The sequence below is a fragment of the Castor canadensis genome, chromosome 1 (genome assembly GCF_047511655.1).
Source record: "Castor canadensis chromosome 1, mCasCan1.hap1v2, whole genome shotgun sequence".
NCBI classification, from domain to species: domain Eukaryota; kingdom Metazoa; phylum Chordata; class Mammalia; order Rodentia; family Castoridae; genus Castor; species Castor canadensis.
Window position 1 is genome coordinate 28,015,457 of NC_133386.1, and position 19,436 is coordinate 28,034,892.

Genomic DNA, 19,436 nt, shown 5'->3' on the forward strand with positions numbered 1-19,436 from the left:
CATGTAAGTAAGTGATAGGGTGTTAAGAGAGCACTAGTGCTTCGGAGAGAGGGTAACCTGCGAAGTCAAGGGTCCAGAGAACAGATCTGGTGAGTCAGGATAGAGTCGCCAACCTTTCCTAATGCACCTCTATCCTGGACATTGCGAAAGGGAGGAGAACCCAAATGGGTTAGGTAAAGGGTATCCTCATGTATGATTAGACAAACTGGGCCCATTCTCATGGGATCAAAAGTTTCTGAATAGTGTACTCAGCTTGGATAAAGGAGAGAGGCCCCTCAGGGGGTAGCAGGGGGGTAGGTGGAGAATAGATAAACTGGGAAGGCATTTAGTCTCACACATACACTGTAAATGAAAAAAATGTAAGGGAAATCGGGAAAGTGGTGGGAGTTACAGAGAGCTATAAGGGGATGGGATTCAGATAATTGGGAGAATTGGGGAAAGGAGAGACACGAAGCAGGGGTGGGGGGAGGTGGCAGAGATGTGATCATAAATGCCCTGTATGACTCCATTTAGTGATTGGACACAGGCCCACATTCTGTAGGCTATGAATCTGAATGAAGTCACCGTAGGTCACAGACCATCTGTTTCAGGGAGTAGAGAGCTCCCAAAAGTGTTCAGAAAGTTTTTGGAATGGAGTACTGTGCTGTAGCCATGTTTGCTGACCCAAGGTGTTCTTCACTACTCTTGGCAGAGTCATAGGAGGGAAAACTTGGTGGGGCACCACCTAGTTTTTGAGTTTAATGGCATCATCCTTGTCATCCCTAATCCTCATAGCTGTGACAACTGACAAAGTTGGGGAACAGCATCAGAACCATTTGCCCTTTCTTTCTGACTGTCACTCAGTGCTATGCATGCAGGTTGTTCACAACTAAAGCTCTTTAGTTTTCATATACTCTGTGTGGTTATTATGAAGGGGAGGTTTTAGAAAGGAGAATGTGACCAGTAGATTTTTGAGTCTAGCATAACTATATTATGAAGACCATGGCCTTCCAAATCATGCATAGGGTGAGGAATGAGAGTGCACTGAAAGGTTGATCAAGGTCAAGTCCCTGGATCCCAGAATGTGGAGGAGCTAAGCCCTGAGAACAAAAGTTCTTCCCTAACCCTTCTCCTTCTCAGAAACTTCTGGGACAGCATGCTATATTTCAAGATGTCTTCTTTAGTCAACTGTCACCTTCAGAGGCAGATCTGAAGCAGAATGGGACTCTGCATTCCTGTCCCTTCCCCCAACAGAATGTGCAGCAATGCTTCAGACTAGGTCACTGCTGGCCCTGGAACACTGACACAGTGAGTGCTTGGAATAGCCCCCTTTCTGTCTTTATCCATGTGTTGCCAACAAATATGTACTCACAGTTGCTAAACTCCAGCCATCTGGTTGAAGTATGTAAGCTTTAGACATTGGTTTTCCTGATTTGCACTATAATTTTGAAGTCACATTATATAAGACCTGCAGACAGCAAAAGCTTAATAGATAATATCAGCAATATCTCCAAATCTTTGTAGAGGCATCATGATTCAGAGATTCATGGGATCTCATCCAGCCTGCAACTGAGTGACTATTTAGTCAGGACAAAGGAGTACTTATAACGGGCCCCTTGCAGTTCCGTACTGCAATGCTTCTGTACGTAAACCAACAATTAAATGTAATCCTATATACTTATAGTTTTAAAAGAAATTCAAACCAGTCCTTGGAATTAAATAACCCAGTGCTAGAGAAAATGACTTCCAGAACATCAAGCCCAACATGCAAACACAGGCCCTCTGAGCCACAAAGGAACAAACACGTTTCCACAGGGATAAGGGCTTGTTGTGTAACTACTTGTGAGGTCAGAGATCCAGATGTTTCCATAGACAATCAAAAAACTATTACCGGTCAAATTGTATTGACCATTTCCATATGGACAGCAATGAGACATGGATTTGGCCTCAGAACAGAGATTTCTGTAAATTCTACTGGCAATCAATGGTAACCCTGGGCTGAAGCTAGAAAATCCAACTTGGAGAAATGACTGACAGCTTTTATGAGCTGTAAGTGAAAATGAAATTGTATATGTTTTGCTAATAGTAATAACTGCTATGGTATCACTTATTAAACTCCATAGTGTTCTTTGATAAGAGCAATATTTGAAAGACATATTCTCTTGAGTTTTCATCAAGGTAGGGACTTCCTATCTAATTCACTGCCATCCCCCAACACCAGACCAATGTCCATCACATCATCAATTCTCAATAAATGCTGCTTGATAGAAAGAATGAATGAATGATCTGGGATAAAAAATACATACCCAACCCATTTGTTACTGCTTGGCAGTCAAGATAAAAAATCTGTAAGATGATGAAACTCTCAGAAAAGGAACAATGAGGCTATACTCTGTGGTGGTGCTGGGGATGGAACCCAGGACCATGTGCATGTTCTGCAAGCACTCTAGCAATGAGCTATACTCCCAGTAAGGCTGTTCTTTACATAAGCTCAAATTGTTACGTTTGATGTAATTATGCCTGAAAGAAGTCATCTGGGCTGTCAAGTGAATCTATGATGAATAATCTAGGTGGAATCCCACATGAAGGTAAAGATTTCTTCAACGAGTACAGATTTGAAAGATAATTTTCCCTGGAAAGTAAGAATTTATATATATATATATATTATTCACTGGCGAATATTGCCAAAACTGAACAAAGAAATAAGCAAAATTTGTTTTAAATACCAGGAGAATGGAGGCACTAACTATATTCTGTCTCATTAGTATCAGCTTAAAGATTAAAGCAGCAAAGTGTCCTAGTAGAAAAATTGTGTAAATATAAGGGTCACTTGGGGATTACTTGTAGTAGTAGGTGCTATATTGCTGATGTTTTGAATTCTCATTCTAGTTGCATTCTAGTTACTAGTGTTTTAAGACCTTCTTCTAGAGATGGTTATTAATTTTTATTAGTACTCATACTCTTCTAGGAACACTTAGTAATTAAAATATAAATAAATATCCAAGAAAGGCGAACACCAATGGAGAGAGGCAAGAGAGAGTTCTTTCTTTTATGAGCACTGGCAATCAATCCAAAATCATTGAGTTGTCTTTAAATTATTAAAACTGGCTGGGGTGAATTTGGTTCTTTAGGATACTAAAAGTTATAAAATTTAGAGGGAGAACTCCTTACAAGAAAGAACACAAATGAATGGGCACAAAATTAAAAGTAGTCTTGGAGAACTGTCAATAAAGTTAAGAAGTTGTAAAGATCATACTTCGTCATTTTCCCAGCAAGTCAAACTGTGAATCTCACATCGTAATATGACATATATCCATCAATTAACAATCCTTATTAATTAACTGATGCTTAGCAAACCATCAGATTTTTGCATATTGAATCTTTTTAACCTAGTGACTTAAAACTTTTTTTCTCTATACATTCTTAGCAAAGCAAGAAAATGAACACAATAATAGCTTTAGAAATAAAACAATGCAAATCCCACCTTATTAATTTACATGTTTTAAATTTGAAGAGGCTGGGTTCTATAAGCATGGGATTACATCTCAGCTCTGAACAGTGCTATCCATGGAATGCCCAGTAAATGCTCTTTCATGTATGACTGATGGAAGAAAATGTCTCGCAGCAAGGAATGTGGTCATCTGTTTAACAAGTTGTATTCAATACAGACATGTCAACTCAAGCATTTCTGGAGATCACTGATAGGTATGAAATTTATTTGTGTATGTATGCAAAACATATTAACACATACACAAACATACATGAAGTATACCATGCAACTGCTTTCTGGAGGGCTGCAGTTTAGTGGTTAACAGTCCAGGCTTTTGTCCCCAGTCTAGTAACAGTTAGTTTGAATCCCAGCTTTGCCATCTTAGGTCTTTGACCTTGGAAATTTGCTTATCCTTTTTTCCTAATCCTCTGTTTCCTCATCTAAAGAAATGAGACAATAGTTGGTAGGAGATTAAAGGAGATGTCATACTCAAGGCTCTTACTACAGTGCTCAGCCCACAGGAAGTGAACAATGCATGCTCCTTAGGACTGTTCTACTCTTACACTCTTCCTTTGTCAATAAACAACCAAGGGAAAAACTTACTTTTCACTCTGGATATTGTACTACCTTGCCTCCCAATCAAAGTGTCCCTCTGCTGCCGCCTTTGCGTTACAGGTTCGTGTCTCCAGATCTTTGAGGAAGTGTAGAGACAAGAGCTTGAGCTGGGTATCCAGCACCTCTTTGGCACTGACCAACCATGTGACCTCAGGAAACATGAGCTGGCTTCCTCATCTCCAACATAATGATAAGACCTGTCTGCCTCCCAGGGCTGTTCTGAGGTTTAGATAATATCAGGAAAGTTCCTGGCACAATTGTATGTTTGTATATATGTCTCTCTCTCTCTTTTTCTATTTTTTAACTTCAGTGTCTATCTTCCTATGTGGTCAAATCATCCATCATTCAAGGCCCCACTGAAATGATGACACTTTATGAAGTTTCCTAAATTTTTTGAGCCTAAGTTGACCTCTTCTATTAGCTACTTTAACCTCACTTGAAAACAACAATTTTGTGTATTAGTCTTTGAGGTTCTTAAGAACTGAATCCAGGTCTATTTATTTATATACCCCACTCTGCCTCTGGAGTATGTGTATATTAACTACTGTATCTGTGTTTATGTGTATGATAATGAAAAAATATTTAACAAGCATTTCTTTTTAAAATCTTGTTACTACCCTGCTTTATTCTTTAAAGATTTTCTGGTTGATGTGCATTTCTCTTTGTGATGTACATCCCTTTCTCTCTGTCTCTCTCTGTAGATCACCATCCACCATATATATACATCCACACACATGTATATCGCAAGAGGTGTTAAACCTAGCATAAAGCCTTAAAACCCCCAGAAGTTCCCCCAGATTGTGTGTAGTGCATAGCACTGAGCTCACTGTGGAATTATGTTCGTGTTGAGATTTCTTACTTATTTTCAAGTTTTTAAGATAGGAGACATTCTTTTGTAGCACTTCCTGTAATATATCTTCTTGCTGTTATTCCAGGAAAAAATTGTGATCACTGTTATTCACTTATTATTCTAAATGAAAATATTAAACTCTTGGAATTAGGAAGTAATCTTCAGTTGCTCTCTTGGCCCGTCGCCTTTCATACCTTCATGTTTACTGATGCCAACATTCTTTCAGAGCCCTTTGTTAGTGAAACATTTCTTCATCTAAATCCCAAGGGTGATTCTTTTTATTTTTTTTCAAAATGAATGACTGTGATATTGGATAACATTCTCAATGTCATCTGCACAAACAGGCTGTTAGTACTTCATATGCTATCACCCATATCAGATGACCAAAGGATTTTCTTTAAACAGAGCATTTAGTTGAAATTAATAAATAAAGGAGTAAAAGTATGGAATTTGGATCAAAATAAAGTTCTAAAATCAGGGTCTGGTTTCAGTATCTTTTAGATAACTACTAATTGGGTATATGTATTCATTAAGTGAAATAATTACAAGTCTTATTTAATTTAAAATTTTTAGACTTGGATGTGACTTTTACTTGCTAAAAAAGAAAAGTGAGTATCTTTAATGGTATCTTTAGTGAATTCTTTTAATAGAAGGCAAATCATAAGGATAATAAGATATCAACCTATGAGCAACTGATGCTTGAAATGCATGGCTCGGTGTGCTGGCACGAAGGCTTCCTCATAAGGAAACTCTTTTGGTCATCAGGGTAATAATGTCACAGGGCTCTAGTAAATGACACTCTTAAAAAACGAAACATGACACAAACTTTCAATCCCACACATAACCCTAACTAGCTTCAGAAATCTTTTTATGTTGAGGAATAAAGTAAATAATATCATAGTCTTGGACAAGTATGTTCCCCTAGTGATATCTGAAGCTGAATCTCTTAAAAAATAATTTCGATAACACTTATTGTTATTTTTTTTCTAGCTCAGTGGCATATGTCAAATTCCCAGGTGTCTTGCTTCATTTTCCCCCTTTTTTCCTCACTCACACTACCTTCCTTCAGCCTCAGAAAAATTTAATGAATTTTTTAGTTCTGTTTTTTGGATCCATCTAGTTTCCCTTATCCTCTTGCCACGACTACAGCCCCCACAGCACTCATCCTATGCTTAGATTTTTTACTTTTGTATAGGACCTCAAGCTTTTGCCTGTGGCTGGCCTCCACTATGGTCTTCCTATTTCACGTACTGAGTAGCTGGGATCATAGGCATGTACAAATATATTTGGTCAGAAACAATGTTTTTAAAGAAATATTTTCTGTGGTTGACTGCATTACCAATAGATATGGGAGGTTGACCATATGAAGGTCAGGAAAGGACTCTAACTTATCTTCAGCTACTTTCCTGTTGCCTTTCACTGTGTTTTATACTTAATGGGTACTAAGTAAGTGTTTGTTGAATGAATGAAGGAATGAAACAGGGACAGAAAGACATGTGATATTAAGACAAAAGTCTACATAGTGATCTGAGAGTAATCAAAACAATAAACAAACAATAAAAATACTTGATACTTTTGATACCAGAGTTTTTTGTCTTTCTGGAAAAACAAGCTTTTAGAACTAAGTGTAAGTCAGATACATTAACCATTTGTAATTAGTACTGAAAAGAATTATTGGAAAAGAGCAGCGCTTTATGAAGGGGACAGTCTAAAGCTTTGTTTTAAAATATGAAACCTAAGGTACATTGATTTTCTAACTCTGGTGGGCATAAAAAATATCTGGTGTGTTTGTTAAAATATCTTGGGCTCTACAATGAGAAAGGAAAAAAGCGTTAGGAAGTACATCCTTGGGGTGTGACACTGGTATCCTTTGATATTACCTTGAAAAATGCTGGTGAAGTGGAACACATTTACTAAGAGACAGGAGATCTGGATTCTAGAGTCAGCTTTGACCTTAGGCAAATTCCCTAACCTTTGTGAGCCTTCACCTCCTCATGGCAAGGTGAGCTTAGACTGTTTCTTAAGCCCTTCTGATCCTAAAATGTTTGTTTTTTGCTTTAGCAAGGTGTTCATAGCATAGTTTAATTATGTGCAAAGAGTGGTCTTTTATAGTGCTCCACGTCCCAGGAAGACAGGAATCCTGAGCTACAGGCCCAGCTCTGTGATTTAGGAAGTTTTCTTTCTGCATGTGGTCCTTCAGTCTCTACAAATATTTGAATTTATTCCAGTAATTCTTATTTGCCTTAGTTTGTAGATTTGGCCCCAAAGCAAGGTAAGTTAAACATATAAAATTTAGTTATTTTAGAACGGTGCTAGTCCCATAATGGGTGGAGGATCATTATCAGAGTGGGAGCTGATGAGTACTGATTCTGATTCTTTTTAAAAGAAGAATTCTTTATTCAAGAAAAACAACCAGGGCTGGTGCAGTGACAAGTGGTCAGAGTGCCTTCCTAGCAAGCGTGAGGTCCTGAGTTCAAACACAGTGCTGCCAGAAAAAAGAAAATGGCCCAAATTACTTAGGAAAATGAATTTGAATATTACATTACAGTGACCAAATTTATAATTTGCAGAATTCATATGTCTTTAGCAAAATGGAAATTTCTCAAGAATTCTGTAAAACATTACTGATCTGGCCAGATTTTATACTTCAGAAAAAATAGTCAAAAGATACTATCAATTAAATTTCTTCTCCCAGGATGAGAACAAACAAAGGTAATCAATTTCATGGACCATAAGCCCTATTACACTTTTATAACTGCAATGAGAAGAGTTGTTTAAAAATATAAAGTGACTCCTGATCACACAGTTTCAGATTGCAGGTGCTGGACATACAATCTAGAACTAAAACCTCATTCTACCTCAGCAAGAGAGGGACTGTTCAAAAATCCCCTCTATCTAAATTTGATGGACACTCACAAACCACTGAAGTCAAGAAAAGCTGAAGTAAGGCCAGTCTTCCATCTGGATCTAATATAATCCAGTGGAATGATAACAAAATATTAGTTTTGGATTTTACTTTTCATGTGTTTTATGTGGTACTTCACTGCCATATGAGGATTTTCTGTTAGTCTGTTAGGAAATACTCCATGTTGATATTCACTTCACTATTTCAAGAAACATGTTAGTAGTAGTTTGCCTCTTACAAGTAGAAATTTGCTTCTTTTGACTCTGGCTTTTAATCACTGATAGAAGTTAAATATCAAGGGATAGAATTTGAAATCCCCAGAAAGGCAAAAAGATTATATTGGTTTATTTATGTATTCATTCATTCTTTTATTGTTTTTTTTTTGAGACAGAGTCTTGCTATGTAGCCCAGGCTGGCATTGACCTTCTGAGCCTCCTGCCTCAACCTCCCCAGTGCTGGCAAAACCTTGGTATTCATACTTAGATAGCCATAATCTGTGTCTGATTAAACAACTTCCTAGATTCTCTGCCCACCTGAAAGAACAGCACTATTGACAAAGAATATGTCCTCAGAAAGTAAGAATGTGTGCACACAACACACACATACACACACAAACACACACACACACACACACACACACACACAGAAAAAGAGAAGGAAGTGCTTTCTTCATGACAGACACACACTGTTCATTTTTGTGCATTATTTCACAGACTTTGTGCAGTTTAACCTCAGCACTAGAATTTATGATTTGTGTACCACTCAATTCCAAAGTTCACAAGTATATTTAAGAAATTAGAAGAATTTACTCTCAACAGCAACAGATGGCAAGTTAATTGCTATTTTGGTAAGAGTCATTGACCATTATTTCTCAGACCTTGTAGTCTACCTAAGATCCAGTTTATTGAGCTCAAAGACAGCATTTCAAGGAATATTTAAGGCGAACAAGTCTTTGAGCTCACTGAGGGCTGCCATACTGTCCGCAGTGGGCATCTCAATGGGTGGAGGATTGTTGTGTCAGGGCGGGGGCTTAGTAACATTTCAGATCCCAGGCAGCTCAACACATTTGCTGAATGCAACAAACAGAATCCAGACTCTGATGGGGGCTCAGTAATCTGTGTTCATAACAAGCAGTCCTTGTCACTCCTGCACATTACAGCTTGAGAAAGACTAACCTAAATCAAAGAAGGAGGAGATAAGACTGAAACCAAACAATAGCTTTAATACATCAACCGAACCATAGTGTGTGAACATTCTTCCAACAACAGAAATTTTCAGGCAAGTTTTGTGGAACTGTATGGATTTTCAGATATGTTCTCAGATAAGGGTATACATATTTGACTAAAATTTTAATTGAATGATTTTAAGTCTATAAAAGGATGTAATAAAATACTAAGTACAAATAACTGGTGTTTAAAATTTCTTGACTGAATGTAGATCCTTGCAGACCTACTTATAGGTTAGACAACATTTCCTGCCACTTCTTGCCTTATAATTGAACTTGAATACGAGTGTATGCCCTAGCCTGGAACAATTGCAGTTCTATAGTCCTCTGTGTATCTGTTAATAGAAAATTAATGCAACAGAAACATCACTACAACTTCTCTGTACCTCACACAATTAAATACCTGGCGAATTCAGGCACATCTGCTCAACATCTGCCAATGGCATGGCTCAGATAAGTGGCTGAATACTGATGATGTATGTGATGACACTATCTTAGAAATATAACACAAGCCACGTCTGTGATTTTACATTTCCTAGTAGTCACATTGTAGAAAGGAAAAGGAAACAGAAGAAAAGCAAAAGCTAATAAAAGGAAAAAGTGAATTTAATTTAATGACATATTTCATTTAACCTTACATATTTAAAATATTATCATTTCACTATTCAGTTAATGAGGAAATATTTTATTTATTTATTTTTTTACTAAATCTCTGAAGTCTGGACTATATGCTACATGCAGAGCAAATCTCACTTTGGACCAGCTACATTTCATGTCACTACATTTGAACAGCATAGTTTTAGACACAACTTTTGCATAAAATTCTAGGTGCTTTTTTGTCTTATTCTATATTTCCAGTAAGTTCTATTTAAATCAACTACTTAATACCATTTAAAGTACTATTTAATCAACTTTTGTATTTATAACTTAAAAGTTTGTGACAGGACTCTTAAATTAGAAACAGGTCACATTTTACAACTGGAAACATGGAAAGAAAATTTGACAATGCCTTGGAAAGAGCACATAGATGAAACAAAGATTTGACATATTGGTACAGATGGATTCCATCATTCACATCACCAACAGTGCGCAACATGCAGAAAAATCTTCCAGAAAGTCATTTGGAAATTGCATTGGGTGTTATCAGTTGTAGGGTTCAGTTTTTAATGGTAATGAAAATTACTGAAGTCCTCACAGTATTTCAGGCTGTGAAATTTCTACGCAGTGCCTCTATACTTTCTGCCAAGTTTGTTATTTTAAAACAAATTGTAGTGAGCATAAAAGTAAGATTGTCAGGTTAATTTGATGTACATGGTATAGAAAAAAACTTACAGCAATGAAAAAGTATTTATTGTTTGTGAGGAAGAAACACATTTTTTTCTTCAGAAACAGCTCATTAAGCTGTATGCTGACAAGTACTTTAGATAAATAGGCTGCTATTGAAAAAACAATTAGAACCTTGTTGTTATAACCCAGAGAATAATCTAAGAACATGAATTCAGGAGAAGTGATAAATTACTTCAAAGACTAAGATGGAGTATAATCTTCATAAAGTCAATGTTTTGAGAGAGTCATTACTGCTGATTTTCCTTCTTTATTCAGTGGGTTTATGTAGAAAAATGGAGGGAAATTTAGTAACATTTGTCACACAGTAGGCATGATTAGGTGGGTTTTGATGAGGCTTAAGGCACACTACTCCAAAATACAGCCCAGTGACATTTAAGAAAATCAGAAACCTTCCCACTTTTCTCCCCTGAAGAAGGTCATAAAATGGAGAAAGGATTTCTGACTTTCTTTGAAATAGGTATTTTGTGCTCATTTTGGGAGTGCCTCACCATCCTGGAAGAAAGGAGCCAAAGACACAGAGACAGGAAGCTCCTGGACCAATGGGCATCGATAACATTCCCCACAATGGCGCCATTAGGGCAAACATTGCTGCCCTCCAGCCCTGCTTTTCCATGGCAGCCCACCCGCCTCACCTCGAGCATAGAAAATACACCAGATGACCTGATTCTCTGGTCTTCGTTTCCTTGGGAATTTTCCTTATATTTTTTTACTTGTTTATCTTTTATTATAGGGGCCTAAGCTATTAACCTAGTGAGGGACGAGGAAAAGGTATTTCTCCTCTCCTACAATTTTTAACACACTGAGCAACAAAATGGCAAAAAAGTTAAATAAGTAAGTAAATAAATAAATAGATAAATAAATTCCACAGGTTGTGCAAAATGGTGTCAGAGGAAAAATAGTAAGCCAGTTCCTTTTCTTCTTTTTGGTGGCCCTGGGGCCTTGTGCTTGATAGGCAGGTCCTTTACCACTTAATCCATGTCCTCAGCTCTTCTTGCTTTAGTTATTTTTCAGATAGGGACTTGAATTTTTTTCCTGGACCAGCCTCAGATCACAATTCTCCTACCTTCACTTCCTATGGAACTGGGCTTACAGATTTGTGCCACCACATCCTGCTTATGTGTTGAGATGAGTTCTCACTAACTTTTTACCTGAGCTGGTCTTGAACCATGATCTTCCTGATCTCTGCTTCCCATGTAGCTGAGATTATATGTGTGGGCCACTGTGCCCAGCCCGTAAATGCTATTTCTGCAAAGCTATTTAGGTGGGATTGGAGAATGCAAATATCTGAGAATATCTTTCAAGGCCATGCCTTAAAATTATTTTATTATAATGTTATTAAACTATTGTCTTTAAACTGCAGAGATCTTTTGATTTGTTTTTAGTGAACTATGTTCCCTGTTAGTTCTAGAGTTGGCTTTTTAAAAATATATACTGAAGTTCCATCAGTGCTTTGTGGCAAGGTAAATATAAAACTCATTTTTGTTGAATTTCCAATTGTGAAATACCTCTTAAAAGAATTGGTCTCACTGGTTTGTCTGCCTTACTAGTTTTTTTATAGTAAACCAAACAAACCCAATCGGACAATACAAGCCCTCATTATACACATGCTTACATGGCACATAAGTGTCACCAGTGAAATACATCTGACTGAAAACAAACTAGCTGAGGTAGACTGAGATATCACCCTACTGGATAATCTGAGGATTTGAATGACATTTGGGTATCTCACAAGGTCACAAGATAACAGGACTCCATGGTTGATGAAGAGCTAAACTGGTCAAAGACCCTGTAGTTGACTTTTTCCAAGCCAAACTCATGGGCCTGAGTTCACTTCCCATTACTGAAAAAAAAAAAAAAGGAATATAATAGTTTAGATTTTTGATGATTTATTTTTAAAATTCAAGACTTTCTACTTCTCTCAGCTTATGTTTCAGTTTAATTGAATGATCTCTTGAGGTTACCATACAAACTATAAAATGGTTTCCATTCTAATAGCTACTTATTCATATAAAAGAGAATTTTCCTTGTGTTATAGAAAAAAAAACCTGAAGAGAAACATTGTATATTGAATTTGATACAAAACTACAAATGTCATCCATCACCTAGACTTTAAATCTTTATGCTATTTAAACAGCCCTTTTGTTTGTTGGTGTGTTAAAAACCAACCTACTCACTCAACCTCATCACTTCTACTATGTGACAAGGGTTTAATAACTACTCCCTGTGTTTTCAAATGCTTCTCACTGACTGGCTTTATAAGTAAACATTTTACTTTCATTAAAAAGCTATCTTCATATTGCTGTGATACTTGGATCTCTTTTCACTTCAGGGAAATTCTGAATAAGATTCTGCCACTCAAAAAGTCTGAAATCCACTGTTGTTCTAAGTCAACATAATGTGGTAGGCAATTTTTGGTCTCGCTGGAAGACCTGAGCTTGATTTCAGATTGTCCTGAAAGACACGGTGTGATTCTCAAGTGATCACCCAGCCTCCATGACCCTTCCATTGCTCTCCACAACAGGAAGCATCTGAGGACAGGCCCATCACACTCCTTCCTATTCTCTCTTTGCTCCATCTTCATCTTCCCCCCAATAGCTCCCCCAGCATGTGACACTCCTCCACAGATGGTTCTTGCACACACTGTCCTCTCCACCTTGGTTATTCTCCTCTTTTCACTTCACTCTTATTCTTGCTTAAATGATCAACTCAATTATCCCCAATGCAAGCACTTCTTCAGTCTCTCTAGAGTGCATCTCTACTTTATGGATTATGATCACAAAATAACTAACTTGTATTTATTTTGATACTTCATTGTTTAATCCTTCTCTTTAAGATTGCAAACTATATGAGATTAGGAACCTTGCTTGTTCCAACAATTATTGGATGATGTGCTCTCTCCAGTAGCACACATACTAACTTTGGAATGATACAGAGAAGGTAGGTGTGGCCTCTGAGCAAAGATGACATGCAAATTTATGAAACATTCCATATTTTTAACAGGCTTCAATGAAAGTTGGACCAGTAAAACAAAACAAAAACAATTACTAGATGATACTAGGCAGGTTTTAAAAGCAATATTCTTCACAGGGATAGAAAAATTGATCCTGAAGTTCATATTGAAGCACAAAAGACCTTGAATAGCCCAAACAATCCTGAGTGAAAAGAGCAATGCGGGAAGTATCACAATATCTCAGTTCAAACTATACTACACAGCCGTAGTAATAAAAACAACACAGCACTGGCACAAACAAGACATGAATACCAATGGGACAGAATAGAACACCTAACACAAATCCACACTGCTATAGCCATCTGATTTTTGACAAAGCAACCCAAAACATATCTTGAAGAAGATATGTTGTTCAACAAATGGTCTGGGAAAGCTGGCTTATCCACTTGTAGCAGTCAAAAACTAGATCCACTTTCTCACCTTGTACTAGGATCAATTCAAAGTGGAATCTTAATGTAATACCTAAAACCCATGAAACTACTCTAGGAAAGAATAGGAAAACACTGGAACATATAGTCTTAGGTAATGGCTTACTGACTGGAACTCCACTAACTTTCAGCAACTAAGAGAAAGGAGTGACAAATATGACTGCATCAAATTTAAAAGTTTCAATACAGGAAAGGAAAGAGTCACTAGAAAAGAGACAGCCTACAGAACAGGAGAAAATCTGTGCTAGAGATACATCTGACAAAGGATTAATAACCAGAACATAGAGGGAGCTCAAAATACTAACTCCTCAAACAATCAACAACCCACTGAGTAAACGGGCAAATGAACGAACAGATAATTCTCAAAAGAAGTACAGATGGCCAGTAAGTACATGAAGAAATGTTCAACATCCTCGGCATAAAAAGAAATGCAAATCAAAACTACATTGAGATTTCCCATATTTAAGATGAAGACAGAAACACCACCTACCTCATAGAGGTTGTGGGGGTATAAAAGAGAAAGTGCCTATAACACACTAAGGATGAAGCCTGTCACACAATAAATGTTGAATTAATTTTATTTTTTGAATGAATATATGAATTTTAAATTATTTATTTTACTGAATCCATGATTTTGCGTTTAACAATATCTCAAGAGCTTTCCCTCTTATCACTAAATTATTTTCACAAAAATTCTATGTATGTATATATTTCTCTATACAGAACAATTGTCTCCAAGTTAGATTATAAAAATCATTGTGATAGTGTATTTTTACATAAGATTTTTTTAAAATTTAGGACATTTTTCTGGACTTGGAATTATTGGATGCAAGAATAATAACTTAAATTTTTTTCTTAATACTCACTGTTAAATACATTTCCAAAAAATTTACTCTAGTTTTAATCAGAATTGCATGAGGTTGTCTATGTATTAACTATTGTCTCACTATTATTACAATAGAAATATTTATTAATTTGATAAGCAATAATATATTATTATTTTTTAAGTGGATTTCTTAGTTACTAATAAGGGTTAATATATGTTCATGTCCCTCACTCCACTGTGCACTCTCACCACGTTGCTTGTTATTCTTCTACTCTACAGTTAGTAATATGAGAAGAATCATTGAGTTCTTTATTACGGATATGAATTTGTTGTCAGATTCTGCTGATATTTTGTCAAGTTGGACATGTTTTAATTTCATAAAATTTCTATATTTTTATGTTCTCCAATCTGATATTTGTTTTCTCATTGATGACTTTTATAACCAGAAACTCCTCCAACCATTCTATAACCATTATTTATACATATATATATATATATGTACAACATTTTTTTCTATCTTCTTTAGTTCTTAAAACAAATAGCTATTGATCTACTTTATGTAGCATCAATTCCACATTCATTTATTTGTTTACTTATTTGCAGTACTGGGGTTTGAACTTGAGGCCTCATGCTTGCTAGGCAGTGCTGTACCACTGAAGCAATGTCTCAAGGCCTTTTTCAGATGGGGTCTCATGCTTTTATTGCTTAGGACTGACTTAAACTGTCTCCTCCTGTGTAATTGGAATTGCAGATGTATGTACCACTAGGCCTGGTTTGTTGGTTGAGATAGGGCCTTACTGAATTTTTGCCTGGGCTGGCCTTAAACTTCAATCCTCTGAATACCTGCCTCCTGAGTACCTGGGATTACGGGCATGTGTCATAATGTCTGGGCCCATTTTATGTGTTTTTAAATGCCCTATAGGGAGATCACACACCTCACCCATGAATTTTGATCCTTTGATTCAGTTTTTATAAAGTACCACTGCATCTTTGTGACTCCCCAGGACAGGAAATCTTCTGGATGTCTCCTATGCTAAGTGCAGAATTTGGCACATGGTAGGAATCCAACAGGTTGTTGTGGAATTGCATGAAACTTTTTCATACGAAATATTCTATTTTGTGCAGAAAAAGAAAGGACACAAAGCACTTCCTAGGCTGTATGGGCTATTCAGGTTTCTTTTTTCTTTCTTTCTTATTTTTTGCTAATGATCACCAATAGAACAGTACTGATGTGTCTTGAAGGTTCTAGTAAAGAAAGAAGATTTTCCAGAAGGGGCTACCTTTCTTTGTTAAAAGCACCTGTGCCATGGCCTCTGGCAGAGACCCAAGAACCCTGAAGTGGTTGGCTCTGGGAAATCAGAGATAGAACACAGCCAAATTCTAAGACAGAACAAATTGTAAAATCACACTGCATCTTAATTTGATGACCAACAGGGAAGGTTTTTCTGCCTCATCAAATCTTATAAAGCAAGATATTTATGGTGTTCTTGTGAGCTTGATAGGTAACAAGAGAAATGTCATATAATGTTATTACATAAAGACTGTTTCTTCAGATGGTTTGTAATTAATTTTACTACTTTCATTTTCTCTGTGTGGGACTGGTTTTGTGTTCATGCTCTATAATAGATATCCATCTTCAGTGAAAGCAGCTGAAGAAATCCCCTGGGAATATCATCTCATGATGAAGGCAAATACCTCAAAAGATGAGAGATATCCTACACTGTCTCTCCAAAATGGTGAATAATTATAGTGGAACTAGACCATCTGTAGAGTGGGCCTTTAAAATCACAAGTAAACTCAGTCTGGTTTTTGTTTTGGAATGGTTCCTGTACTTACATATGAATAAGAGAGTGACTCATCCCTTTGGGAATTCACAGTACATCAAACCAAATTAGGAAGCCAGGCAGCTGTGACCTGGTTTTGTAAGGGCCAAGAAAGCTACAGAGTTTCACTCCTGATCCTTGCAACTTGAAATTATTCCCTGGTTCCCCTGCCATTTGAGACACAGGCAAACCTTACTGGCTTCAATAAAACATCACTCTGAGCTTGTGTTTTCTCTTACATTATCCACAGCAGTTTATGAGAGGATAGACTTGGGAGATGTTGAAAGAGGCAGGAGAGCAAGAGGGAACCGGAGTTGGGGTGACTGGTGTCAGTCAATCAAAACTCCGACACAAGATTCACATATTCCAAACTACCATGAGAATAAGAACCCTCATGGATTGAGCGTTCTAATGCTATTGCAAGGTGCATTGAATTCTAGGTGGGAGAAAGTTCTAGCCTGGTTATCCTGTCTCATTCAGTTAAGAAATGTTTATATGGTTTGGGGCATGCTTTTGGGATGGGTTGGAGTATAAAGAGTATGAAATTAGGGATAGGAAGAATTAGAAGGGGGATTTGAAGCTTTTTTCCCTCTCTGTGTTTTCTTTTCTTTCTTTCTTTTTTTTTGTAGTAGGAAGGGATGTGGAGAATAGGTTAAAGGAACTGCAGTTGTAGTCATTTGGGGTCTGATAATATCCTACAAATTCAGAAACACAACCTACCCACTAGGTATGTTTTTGTTTGTTTGCTTGTTTTGTTTTGGAACCTGATTTAACTTTCTTTGTAGGCATTAGAATAAAATGGAGATATTTATTTAGTTATTTATTTTCATTGGCAAACAAGCCTTGTTTATTGAAGAAAATGAAACCCCCTTTCTATAAACAATTATATGAGTAGTTTTGCTTGAAAACTAAAAACCTAAAACAAATAGAAAAAGAAAATCAAAAAGCAAAGAAACCTCTCAGAATGCCCAGATAATGGGTACATTTTGTTATAAAAATTTTAGTATTAGGGAACATATCATAGAATCAGCTTGATAAGCAGGGAATTTTTTTTTCCTATGTAGAATTTTACGGTTAGTTTGGTGACAAAGTTCTCTGGGATTTTATTTAGGGTAAAGCTTGCAAAACTGTCTGTTGGATTCTTTCACTGTTACTGTTTCTGCTGGAGGGGCGAGGGGCTTTTTACCACCATTCTTAAACTCTACAGCCTTCCAAATCCATTATTCATCTAAGAGAAGTGTCCAAGTGAAGAGAACCCATACCATCTGCAATCCACCACAGTGTTAGGATGGACATTGAAACAGGAGACAGGTGGTGGTAAGATAGAAATAGCTTGTTTTCTAAGAAATCCAATTATTCCCTGATGTTCTCTCAAAGAAGAGTAAAACTAAACCAAAATATTGTCCTCTACCCTCCACTTTAATAGGCACCCTCCTTGGCACGTGGCCCCATTCCCCAGCTCTTTCTGTCTTACCTGCTGTTATTCTTCAAACAAAGCTTGAATATGAATAAGGAACTTTGCAGGCACCTCCCAAAAGAAAAAAATTCACCAGTGGCATCTCCAATACCACATTGTTTATCAGAACACAAAGTTCGGTTGAAATCCCACAGTGATGTCATCACCCAGCACTTGCTGATGAAGCTGGAGCCATTTCCAAGACAGTTGCAACTGGATTGGATGTTCTGCACAGGAAATGGTCAACCAGCTTGCACTTCAAAGACTTCTCTTTACTAAGTTGTGTTTAGCTCTTAAAAGAAATGGAAAGTAACCTAAATCATAGACTCAGGCTAAATCGGTACTTAAAAGGATTCCAGAAGAACTTTGTTGGTTTTTTTTAAAATCTTTTTTTTTTTTTATTATTGTTGTACTGAGGGTCATTGTGACATTTACCAAAGTTCTTATAATATATCAAAGTTGAATTCACCCTTTCCATCATTCTCCTTTATCACCTCTCCCCTAATTCCTGGAACAGTTTTAACAGATCTTATTTTCCATTTTCATACATGAGTACATAATATTTTCACCATATTCACCCTACTACACACTTTCCCTATATCCTCCCTCTTTCTCTCACTGGTGTCAATCCCTAGACAGGACCTGTTTAACCTTCCTGCTCTCTGTTTTTGAAAAAAGACATTTTTGTTTGTATAAGATAGCTATACAGAGAGTTTAATTATGACATTTCCATGTATATGTATATTATAACTGAATTGATATATTTCTTTTATTTTTCTCTTTTCTAGCTCCATAAGAAACCGTATGCTGTGGTTATTTTTCTATGGGCTGATAAGTTAACAAATTACCGATATTTAAGTTACGGGCTTTCTGAAGCAATTCTTAGACTAGTAGAACCTGGGTGGGGGAACAGAAGAAAGCTCCAAGGTAGTGGAGCTGCCAATGATTTGAAAAACACACTGTCACATTGGTGGAGGGGATTGTGCACACTCGGGAGTTGAAAACTAAGTTCAAAGAAATAATTTCTCAAAAGATTAGTGATCAAAAATTTAGGACACATGTATTTAGAAGGAAAAAAAAAGCTCAGAAGGGAATTAACTTGCTGTGTGCCAGCCAAGGTGGCAAATATTTAACATTTTTCTTCTCCTGTAAGTGTTCTCTGTTCTAATTAATGAGAAAGGATATCAAACAGATCTAAGCACACTTTGTAATAGTGGAAATGCATTACAGTCTTGAACTCTCTTTTGCCAGGAAAATTTTTAGATGACACTAAAAGTAACTTTATAAAATTATTATTTAATTTCAGATGATCAAGTTAAGGTTAGTACAGGCTGTATATCAACATTAAAGAACTCTGAAGTTCATGCTACCTAGAAAATTGGAGACCAGAATATATACAGCTTTCAGAGGTAGAAGAACTAGACTTTAGTTTGGTTGCCTTAACTATAAAATGGAGATCATAACATTGATTTTAACTATCTG

At 36.7% G+C, this 19,436-nt stretch overlaps 1 protein-coding gene and 1 non-coding gene across 2 annotated transcripts in view; one reads left to right on the top strand and one right to left on the bottom strand.

Moving 5' to 3' along the window:
- The window catches only part of Pde7b (phosphodiesterase 7B), a 309,490-nt gene that overhangs the window by 230,145 nt on the left and 59,909 nt on the right, over positions 1-19,436 (bottom strand). The window lies entirely within an intron of this gene.
- On the top strand, positions 13,300-13,406 carry LOC141416259 (U6 spliceosomal RNA). The gene has a single exon (XR_012441037.1). It is a non-coding gene; the product is annotated as a U6 spliceosomal RNA (small nuclear RNA).